The sequence below is a fragment of the Ochotona curzoniae genome, unplaced genomic scaffold (assembly GCF_017591425.1).
Source record: "Ochotona curzoniae isolate NIBS_2020 unplaced genomic scaffold, NIBS_Ocur_1.0 contig_3520, whole genome shotgun sequence".
Classification (NCBI taxonomy): Eukaryota; Metazoa; Chordata; class Mammalia; order Lagomorpha; family Ochotonidae; genus Ochotona; species Ochotona curzoniae.
The window spans coordinates 11,599,877-11,610,956 of NW_024465894.1; the positions used below are offsets into that span (position 1 = coordinate 11,599,877).

At 48.3% G+C, this 11,080-nt stretch overlaps 1 long non-coding RNA gene across 1 annotated transcript; it reads right to left on the reverse strand.

The window, feature by feature from the left end:
* Positions 1 to 1,647: 1,647 nt before the first annotated feature.
* LOC121157343 lies at positions 1,648 to 5,563 on the reverse strand. Its single transcript, XR_005884007.1, has 3 exons — positions 5,448 to 5,563; positions 4,016 to 4,168; positions 1,648 to 1,703 (listed from the first exon to the last, which is right to left on the reverse strand). It is a non-coding gene; the product is annotated as an uncharacterized LOC121157343 (long non-coding RNA).
* Positions 5,564 to 11,080: the final 5,517 nt, after the last annotated feature.

An 11,080-nucleotide genomic window follows, 5' to 3' on the forward strand; every position in this document is an offset into this window, starting at 1 on the left:
CTCACAGCCTTGAGGAAGCACACACTCTTGAAATCTGACTAGATCCTACTGCCTAGTTACATAATGCCTCCTTGATGTTGAAACAAACAGCAATGTGTTCAGGATACACTGGCCACAGCCCAAGACTTTCCCTTAATGTGTGAGGAAAGAAAGAGAACCAGCAAAAGGAATTACTTGTTCATTCTGTCATTCTGCATAATTTAACACCAAGGCTTCACATGACTTAAAATCAACTCTCTGTCTGTAAGAAGCTTTGTTCTAACACAAATTCCAGGCCAGCCAAAGGCCAGGGGGCAGGCCTACCTAGACCTTCTGGGAACTCCAAGTAAGGACGGTGCCCTCCTGGGTGGTAGAAAGAGAGCAGCTCTCACAGGACTTGGAATGCCGTCCACTGTAGGGCTTCATCCATCCTGCCTACCCCTCAGCCGGAGGACCTCCTTCTACTGAGAACTGCCCACTCACAGCTCCCACGAGACTGAAGTGCCTCAAGCCTTCTACTTCCTTTTCAGAAGTGAGAGACAGCAGAGGCCACCCCCACTGCTCTTCTCCATATGGTACTTTTTTTTTTTTTTTTGGCAGAGGGAGGTCTTGTTTAGGAAATAATTTGCTGGGCTGACACAATGTGGCTTAGCAGACAGAGTTGTCACCTGTGACATCAGCATCCTGCATGATTGGTGGTTCAAGTCCTGGCTGCTTTGTTTCTTCTAAATTCAGCTCCCTGCTAATGCACCCAGGAAAGCAGCAGAAGATGGGCCAGCTGCTTTTGGGATCCTGCCACTTATGTGGGAGACCCAGATGGAGTTCCAGGCTCCTGGTGTCTGCCTGATCTAGCCATGGACATTGTTTGTAGCCATTTAAGGAGTGAACAAGTGGATGGAAGATTCTCTCTCTCTCTTTCTCTCTCTCCCCTGTTCTTGTGTAGCTCTGCCTTTCAAGTAAATAAATCAATTTTGAAAGAAAAAATAGGATCCCAGCATTGTGTGAGTAAAGGAGCCATTCGCAACACGCCGGCATCCCCTGTGGGCACTGGTTTGTGACCCAGTTACTCCACTTTTGATCTAGCTCCCTGATAATGACCTGGAAAAGGCAGCAGAGGATGGTCCAAGTGCATGGGACTATGTCACCCTCATGCAAGACCTGTATGAAACTCCTGGCTTTGGCCTGGCTGAGCCCTGGCCATTGTGGTCACGTTGGAAGTAAACCAGCAAATAGAAGATTCCCCCTCTCCATGTAACCTTGATTTTCAAATAAATAAATACATCTTTTAAAAATTTTAAAAAGAGAATAATCTTCCTAAACTCAGAAAAATGCCACAGCTTTTCTCCAGAAAATTTGTAAAATTTGTTTCAACATTTAAATCCCCAAACTGGGCTTAACTTTGGTGTGTGTGGTGTGAGGGAGGGATCCAAAGTGATTTCTCCCCAAGACTCATGTTTTGCTAATATTCATTGTAACTAGTGATTAGATAACCAAACACCATGGTGCCAGTAGAGCATATGTGCTCATACCTTGCCTTGGGAAAGCCTGTGAGTTTGCCTTGGCACCGTACCATGCACTTAAGAAAAAAGATGGTTTCCAACATCAGCTACACATATGCCAGTACCTGGGCAAACTACAGTCCACTTATCCTTGTACTCACCTCTTGTTCCAAGAGACTCTTGATACCATGTTCAATTTTTTCATGGAAGAGATTGAATATCCAGCTGGAGCAGAGAGTCAGGGGACACTTTATGATTTAACTGAGATTTCCAACAGCAGCGACCCACGGACCTAAACTTTTCCCATTCTGCTCCAACAAAAGGGACTCTGCCAATCAGATTTAATCCATGAGAGGTAACCCAGCCTGATGTTGTACATCTGAGCGGGTCACCTCTCCAGCATCCCTTTCCTTTCTTTAAATCCACTTTTTCCTCATTTCATTGGGGCTAGCCCCACCCCTACCCTTAGGTTGAAGGAGGGCACTAGACTGGCTCAACCAATCAGAATCCATATTGATCTTTGATCCAGGGATAAACACACAATTCAACACAAACCAGTGAGAGCTTTCCCCATGGCTCTTGCAGGTGCTGTGGGAAAGGATGGTCTCACTTGCTGACAAGCACTGAGGCTAGGAGCTTGGTGGTACTGGGGACCATCTCTGCCACTCTAGAGTGGTGGGCCCCACTTGAGGATCAAGCAAACAGAGGAAAGAGCACATTCAGGAGAGAGAGATGTCTGATGATGTTGACCAAACACAGGTCACACCTTTGGCTCTGTCTCTTGGGCCTCCCAATTACATTTGAGCCAGCTATGCCCGCCCTCCCTTCCTTCCTTTCTTCCTTACTCCCCCCTCTTTTTAAGATTTATTTATTTTTATTGGAAAGGTAGATTTATATAGAGAAAAATATTCCACCTGCTGATTCACTTCCCAAATGGTTACAATGGCTAGAACTAAGTTGATCAGAAGCCAGGAACCAGGAGCTTCCTCCAGGTCTCCCATGTGGGTGCAGGGTCCCAAGGCTTGGGGCCATCCTCAACTGCTTTCCCAGGCCACAAGCAGGGAGCTGGATGGGAAGTGGGGCAGTCAGGAGAGAACTTTAGCTACTAGGCTACTGCGCCAGGACCTTCTTTTTCTTTCTTCTCTCTCTTTTTTTTTTTTGCACTTGAAAGGAAGAGTTACAGAAAAAGAGAAGGAGAGAATGAAAGAAATATCCAGCATTCACTGATTTTATTTCCCCAAGTAGTGCAAGAGCTGTAACTGGGCCATACTGGATTCTTGAGCTCTCTGGGTCCCCCATGTGGGTGCAGGGGCCCAAACACTGAAGCTATCCTTTGCTGCCTTTCCAGGCTTGTTAGCAGGGAGCTGAGTCAGAAGTGGAGCAGTCAGGACTTGAACCAGCACTCATGCTATGCCAGCCTCACAAGTGGTAACATAAGCCACTTTACCACAGTGCCATCCCCAAGTCCATTCTTCATACTTCTTCATACATTGCATTTGAATAGGATCTGTCTAACTTGAGACTTAAAGGAGGTTAATGAGTTCAGACATCAAACGTCTTGAGGACTGTTAAGGAAGGGAGCAAGCATGTCCCAGGAAAGACAGGAGCAGATGCGAATCAACTTCTGCAAAGTACACCCCACGCCATTCATAAGAGAAGCGACAGTTTAAGATCCCCTTCACTTTGATGGGAAGCTACTGTTGTAACACAGCAGGTTAATGCTAGTGTAGACAAGCAGATACTTTCATGCATGACCAGCGGGATGGAGGTAACAAGTCCCCTTGGAAGATAATTTGTGACCACACATTAAGACTACAAAAAACAGGGCCCGGTGCGGTACCCCAGCAGCTTAAGTCTTATCTTTGCATGCTCCAGGATCCCATATGGACACCGGTTCTAATCCCAGCTGCTCCTGTTCCCGTCCAGCTTCCTGCTTATGGCCTGGGAAAGCAGTCAAGGATGGCCCAAAGCCTTGGGATCCTGCACCCATGTGGGAGACCCAGAAGAGGCTCCGGGTCCTGGCTTCTGATTGGCTCAGCTTCAACCATTGCAGCCACTTGGGAAGTGAACCAGTGGATGGAAAATGTTCCTCTCTGTCTCTCCTCCTCTCTGTATATCTGACTTTCCAATAAAAATACGTAAAAAAAAAAAAAAGACCACAAAACAGATTTACGCATAATAATTTATCCTACGATTTATTTGCACAGGTGCAAGATAATATTCTACTCAAGATTATCTTTTATAGGCATTGTTTGGAACAGCACAACACTAGTGGACTACCCTTCTCCAACTAAAATTCTATTAAGTGAGGACTAATCATATATACTTCTGTCGCTGTATGTTTATTATCTAAAATAGGGGTGCTTATTTTTCTCTTAAAATATTAATATATTCAAAAGGCAGAGTGACAGAGACAGACAAAATCCACTAGCCACCTTGTCTGGCAGTTGGGCGATTAGTCACTCACTACCCTCGTGGAGCCCATGATAGGTGACCTGGGTGAGCAACATCTCCAGCAAGTGCATGTGACTGCTTACCTTAAGCTTCCAGAGGTGTCAATGCTGACGTGGCCGATGGAGTTGCTGCACTGGACCACGGAGGCGGTGGGCCGCCCGGCCTGATCCTTGCCCAATCTCAGAGAAGCAGAGATGGAGATGTCCAACCTCAGATCAAAGGTCCCCTCGAGGATGCTGGTTGGGAGATAGGAGAAAATTGTTTATCTTCTGAGTCTCCACCAGGAAGAAGAGGACAAAAAATGAAGACTGGTTTGAGTCTCAGGACTCCACTGGCTAGCTGTGTGTTTGACTTTTAACTCATCGTTGATGAGAACAGCCAGTGTTCACTGAGTGTTTGTTGTGTGTATGTGTGTGTGTTTTTTTTTTTTATCTTCAGCTATGCCTCTGAGGTGAGCTGTTATTAGCCTTATTTCACAAATTCTAAAACTGAGGCATAGGGACCAGATATTTAAAAATCCAGGAATAGGGCCCGGTGTGGTAACCTAAAATTCTCTTATTGCATGCACTGGGATCCCATATGGGTGCCGGTTCTAATCCTGGCTGTTCCACTTTCCATCTGGCTCCCTGCTTTTTCCTGGGAAAAGCAGTTGAGGATGGCCCAAAGCCTTGGAACCTTGCATCAAGGGGCTGCCTGGGAGACCCAGAGGAAGCTCCTGGCTCCTGGCTTTGGATTAGTTCAGCTCTGGCCGTTGCGGTCACTTAGGGTGTGAACAAGCAGATGGAAGAGCTTTTTCTCTGTGTCTGTCTCTGTAGATCTGACTTTCCAACAATAATAAATAAATCTTAAAAAAGGGCGGGGGGGCGCAGCACTGTTGCCTAGCTGCTGAAGTCCTCGCCTTGAACCCTTGAACCCATGTGAGTGCCAGTTCTAATCCCGGCAGCTCCACTTCCCATCCAGCTCCCTGCTTGTGACCTGGGAAAGCAGTCAAGGATGGCCCAAGGCTTTGGGACCCTGCAACTATGTGAGACCCAGAAGAGGATCTGGCTCCTGGCTTCGGATCGGCACAACACCTGCCATTGCAGGCACTTGGGGAGTGAATCACTGGACAGAAGATCTTCCTCTCTGTCTCTCCTCCTCTCTGTATATATCTGACTTTGCAATAAAAATAAATTAAAATGAAAAAAGGAATCCAGGATTGGGGTGCAGGGAATAAGCTGTCCCTTGGGAGCCCATGTTTAAGTTCCGGAATTTAAGTCCCAGCTCCACGTGTGAGTCGGGTTTCCAGCTAAGGTGTACCATGAGAAGCAACAGGTGATGGCCCAAGTGCTTGAGTCCCTGCCACCCACATGAGCGACCTGATAGAGTTCCTGGCTTCATCCTGGTCCACCCTTGGCTATGATAAGCATTTGGGGGAGTGAGTAAACTGATGGAAGATCCCTCTGTCTCTCTATTTTCAAATAAACAAAATCCAGAAGGGGAAATCTGCCCAGGGCTGGAATCAGTACAACTCACATGAACTCCTTCTCCACCTTCCAGCTCCCCCCGGCCCGCAGGAAGTTGTTGGACAGAGAGACTTCCACGTCATGCTCTGGAAGGAGATCCAGTCCTGCGTCCCCGAGTCTGAAGTGATGGATCTTTAGGCTGTAGTGGAGGGAGGAAGGCAGAGTGCAAAACAGAAGAATCAGGTGCACGCCTATCTCTTGCCTGACTCCTCGGAGTCTCTCCAGCGTTTCCTGCTCTTCCCAGGGTATTGACCTGACTCTCAGAGTGCTGTGTGATCATCACTTCCCTGTCTTTCGAGGTTGGTTCAGGCTCTCAAACCCCTGCCTTGGCCTTCCCTTCCCAGATCTAAATGGATGGACTGACCTGTGCAAACTATACGTGTGCAGACCCCTTTTGCACCTGCCTTTTAGTTGGGCTGGATGGCAAGATGGGAATGGCAAGGGTCTTTTTTCTCTATCTGTTAGGGTTGTCCCTGGCTGTGGTTTTATTTCCACAACTGGGCCAGCTCCCACCAGACAACCCTGGTAGGACTCCAGTCTGCAGTTGTGACCTAAGGACTAGTGAATGGCCTGCAGGGGTCTTCGTCTCATCCTGATGGTTCAGGACACACCTGGCCTCTTCCAGAAGCCCCACAAAAAGGGCCATGGTCACCATCACTGTCCCTAATCCACCTGCTGATTCTGTGTTTATCCTTGCCCTCCACGATCCTGGGCTCCCACCCTTCCTTCTTCACTGCCCCTGGGCTGGAGAAAGGCGATCTCTCACCGGTGAAGCTCATAGCTCACATTTCCAAACCAACCGGCCTTGTAGCTTCCCAAGAAATCAGGCAACCTGAGGTTGGACAGCTGCTTGTTCAGGATGGTTACTCCATACTGGCAGGCTGTGGAGAAATACAAGGACTTTGAGTGAGTGCATTTGATGGGAGTCGGCCTGAAGTAGCAGCTGAGTGGCCCAGCTTTGGAGTATCATTGGCCTGCATTTGAGAGTAAGGTGTACCTCTTACAACTGATGCAGTCCCAGACAAGACCCTCAGGTTCCTTGAGCCTTGGATCTCTCATTTGCAGAGTGGGTAATGACACCAGCCAGACTCTGAGAACTGAACTGTATCAGACATTCCAAGTGCCAGGTCAATGATAAATCAGGCTTATTCATTCAACAAAATCTTGCAAGCAGTGATAGAAAATGGGGAGGGGGAGTGAGGAAGGGCTTTTGAAGCACCATTCACTACACTGGGATCAAACCTGAGGGGTTTTTTTTTGGCTATATGTTGGCAATACAAATTCTCAGGCCCTTCCCAGCTAGTCTTAGGTGGTACCCTGGGATCCATATTTTCAGTTGTGTTGCAGAAATTCTAACATAGGGGGAAATACTGATCTAGTTTTACCTTTACCCTCCAATATCCAAGATGGTGAGACTCAAGTTGAGAGGGGGACATAACCCAAGTTTCTAAGTCAGCCAGAAGCCAAACCCTCGTCCAGATTTCCTTGTCCTTGTTACCACACTTCTGGATACCAGGAGGAAAGGCCAAATCCCCTTACCATATTCCAGGCCTTTTCTGGAGACCCTGGCCACAAAGCCAGGATTAGAAGTCCCTTCGCCAAACCTGGAGACCCCTGCCAGCAACCACAGCACCACTATCACAGGGTACAGTCTGGCCATCATTCAGCTCTTCCTGGGGCAGCAGTGGGTCAGAGCCTCTTGGTGGGAGCCACCCTGACTGAAGGTGGCGTCAGAGGCAATCACCTGCTTATAAAGCCAGGAGCCAGATGAGGAACTGAGCCAGCCCGGGGCCTGAGGGCGGTGGGGAAAATTGAGGACTTTGGAGCAGCCTCATTTCCAGCAACTTGAGATGGGGAGAAGATTGCTTGTGAAACCATTTGAGATTCATTTTTGGCTGAGAGTAGCAGAAATAGTGCTGTGTTTCCCATCTCTTCCTCTTCCTGACTGCTGCCAGTGCTGCCCAGAGAACCTACCCCCACAACACTGTTGGCTACTGAAGGCACCCATTTATCACTTCTTATCTATGGATTGAAGTCTCAGTGCCCTGCCAGGCTGCCAAGGCCACCACAACTTGGCTGCTATGGGCTTTTCCAACCGGATCTTCTACATTGGCTTTGCTGAAATTCACAATTCTCTATTCACCTCTCTAAAGACCATCTTAAGTCAGATCAAACATGAAAGAGTTGACAGAAGTGCGAGGGAGGTATACCACAGTTCTGGCATCTAACCACTGGCTGTTTTTTTTCTCTTGTCTTTGTTGTTCTTGTTGTTGTTTTAGTCAACAGCTTTTAGTTATCAAAATATTTATGTATTTGATAGGGAGAGTGATAGAGACAGGTCTTTCATGCAATCATTTATTCTCCAAATGGCTGCACCAACTAGAGTTGAGCCAGGCTGGAGCCAGGAGCTGGGAACTCCCTGAGGGTCTCCCACTTGGGGTGGGAACCCAATCACTTGGGCCATCTTCTGCTGCCTTCTCAGCCACATGAGCAGGGAGCTGGATGAGAAGTAGAGGAGCCGATTCTCAAATCAGCTCTCTGATTAGGGACCCTAGAGGCAGAAGCAGCAGTTTACCCCATGGGTCTGATCCCCTAGCCAACTGTATTGAGTTATGATTTGTATGTGATTAAATGTTTGCATTTTTAAGGACATAGTGCAAAGTCTTGATGTATGGACCACACCATAATCAAAATACAGAACATTTCATCATCCTAAGAGATTCTTGGTGCTTGCTTCTGGTTAATCTCCTTTCTCATCTTCTACCCAGGAAAACTGTGAGGTTTGGAGATGAATGAGAGAGAGGTTTTTAGTTCAGGAAAAGAGTTTCATTTAGTTACAGGAGAGAGTCTGATGGACTGCACCCCGGGCGGAGGCAGTCTAGGGCCACTTCCATACGGTGGGGTGAGCGTGTGAGGGAAATGGCTGCCATGGGTATACAACACTGGGCTTTTATTCATCTTAGGCGTCGGGGATGGGAAAAGGTGGCAGCTCCTTGGTTTGGACATGTTTGTGGCCTGTAGTTTGTGGGATACACATCACGGCAGGTGTTAAGCTTCTGTGCAGAGATGAGGTTAGGGTGATTTGGCATCCCCAATATTCCTGCGTCAGTATGACTTCTGCAGGGAGGGTGAAGTCACTTCTGCTCTGCCAAACCTAACAAAAACCGCCAAGCTATTTCCTGTTACCATAGATTTATTTTGATTGTTCTAGAACTTTATGTAAATAAAATCATGTAAAATAGATTTCTGTCTTTGTGCATCATTATGATTTTTTTTTTGTTTAGTTTCATTTTGTGTCTCTTATTTTGATTACTGACTAGTACTCTACCTCATTATTGCTAGATAGGAAATACATTCATGCAGTTCAAAAGCAACCAGTACAAAAAGATCCACAGCAAAAAAAAAAAAATCTCACCCTTAATTTTCTTCTACATCTTTCTGGTTCCCAGCTTCTTCCCATCATAGCAATGTAAAATTATACCATGGTAAGTGGCAGCAGATGTGCAAAAGGCAACGCAGAGAGCCACCAAGGAGAGGTGCTTGAGCTTGGTTTTGAAGTATGAGTAGGAATTAGACAAAACAGAAGCAGAAGGCAGAGGGAATAGCTGAGCCAAGGCATGGAGCTTTTGACAACAGTGCCCCTCCTGGAGGTCATAAATGTGTCAACAGCAAGGGCTGGGATGGGGAGGGGGGTGGAAGGCAGGGACTGCAGTAAGCATCTCATCCTGAAGGGCTGTGCAGGTATGATGCTGAGATCTCTTTAATGCTTCCAGAGCACATTTCCTCGTGCTCTGTGCAGTCGCTTTTCCCTCTGGGTAGTAGCAAATACTCCTTCATGACAGCAGTCCTGGTTCTATTACTTTTCAGTCCTGTCTGACTTCATTTAGCCTTGGTCCTATTCATCTTAAAAATCTCCACCTAAAGGATGGCATCCGGCCTGGGAATGAAGACAGCATATGGAATGTTTGATATCCCATCAGAGGGCAAGTCTCAGCTCCTCTCCCAACTCCTGCTTCTTGGAATGTACTCTGGGATGCAGAGGGTGTTGGCTCAAGTGCTTGAGTCTCTGCCAACCACATGGGAGACCTGGGTAGAGTTGCAGGCTCCTGGCTTTGGTCTGACACAGTCCAGGCTGTTGTAGGTATCTGGAGAGTACCCACACAGGTGGCAGATTTCTCCCTCTCTGCATTTCTTTTCCTTTCAAATAGTAATTAAAAAATCTCAATCTGCTACTTAAGTTAATGTCCTTCCCCTTGTTCCCTGTGGCTCTCGTGGTTTGAAGCAAAGAAGCAGGGGTGCAGGTGTGAGCACATGTATGTGGGTCCACATGGGCACGTGCAGCTTGTCTTCATCTCATGAACATGTCCCTCCCTCTCCCCCATTCTGTTCCTGTAGGGAGGAGGCTGGGAGGTTACCTGGGTGGGCTGGTGTCCTCTTGGTGAGTCACAGTGGTGCTAAACTGGCTGTCCTCTCACTGAGGGGCCTCACCCCAAGTCAAGTTCAACTCACGGTAGGAAAACCCCATGGCTGAGGAAGCCATGCGCTGCAAGCTACTGATGCGGGCAAAGATCGGCCTAGATGTCATGGGCAGTCAGGGCCACCACTTTATCCTCCACCCTCAGGGAAGCTCAGGAGGCCCTGGGCTCAGCTGACAGCCGACTAGGAGCTGAGAATCAGGTTCTTCGGCTTAGCATCCTGGAGCCGCTCTCCCGGGGTCGCTGTCCCCTGGGCTTTGTTGTAGTGGAAATGATGGAGAATTCTTTCCCGTTTGCCATGTGATGGTGTGTGGGTGGGTGGGGGGAAGGGGAGAGCTGAGGCTCTTTCTCTGTTGTCTTAGAAATAGCTGAGTTGGGAATATGGAAAGGGCAGCTTTTGTTTCTTTATTTTTTCTTGAAGATTTATTTGTTTGAAAGGCAGAGTGACAGAGTTGGTTGTAGTAGGGGCAAAGATGGGAAGAGAGAACAATCTCGTCTGCTTGTTCAGACCCTAATGGCCCTGCTGGCCCCCGATGGCTCCTGATGGCCCCTGATGACCCCTGATGGCTCCTGATGGCCCCCGATGGCCCCTAATGGCTCCTGATGGCCCCTATGGGCCCTGATGGCCCCCTGATGGCCCCAGATGGCTCCCTATGGCCCCTGATGGCCCCCGATGGTCCCTGATGGCCCCGGATGGCTCCGGATGATCCCCAATGGCCCCTGATGGCCCCAGATGGCCGTTACAGTTGGGGCTGGCTGCACTGAAGCCAGAATGCTGGTCTCACACACGGGCAGCAGGGATTCAGGCACATGAGCCTCCCAGACCCAGAGGCAGAGCAAAGCATTGGCTGGGCTGGAGAGGAAATGTTTACCCAGACCTATGCCTGAGCTCCTGGCAGGCAACTCCTGGCCAGGTGCTTGCCCCTGCATCATTCCTGGGCTGGTGCCCACACCAGTCCTGATTCAGGCCTTGTGGTCTCCCTGGGAGTCCGGTCCACACTTCCACTTCTCTCAAGGACATCAGTTGTGGTCAATTCGGACTTACCCAGTGACTATATTTGAATATCTTGCATGTACCATGACCCTATTTCGAAATAAAGTCACAGCCTGCGGCAAAATGGGTTAGGATTTCCAACACATGGATTTTGGAGGGGACCCCCTTCAAGCT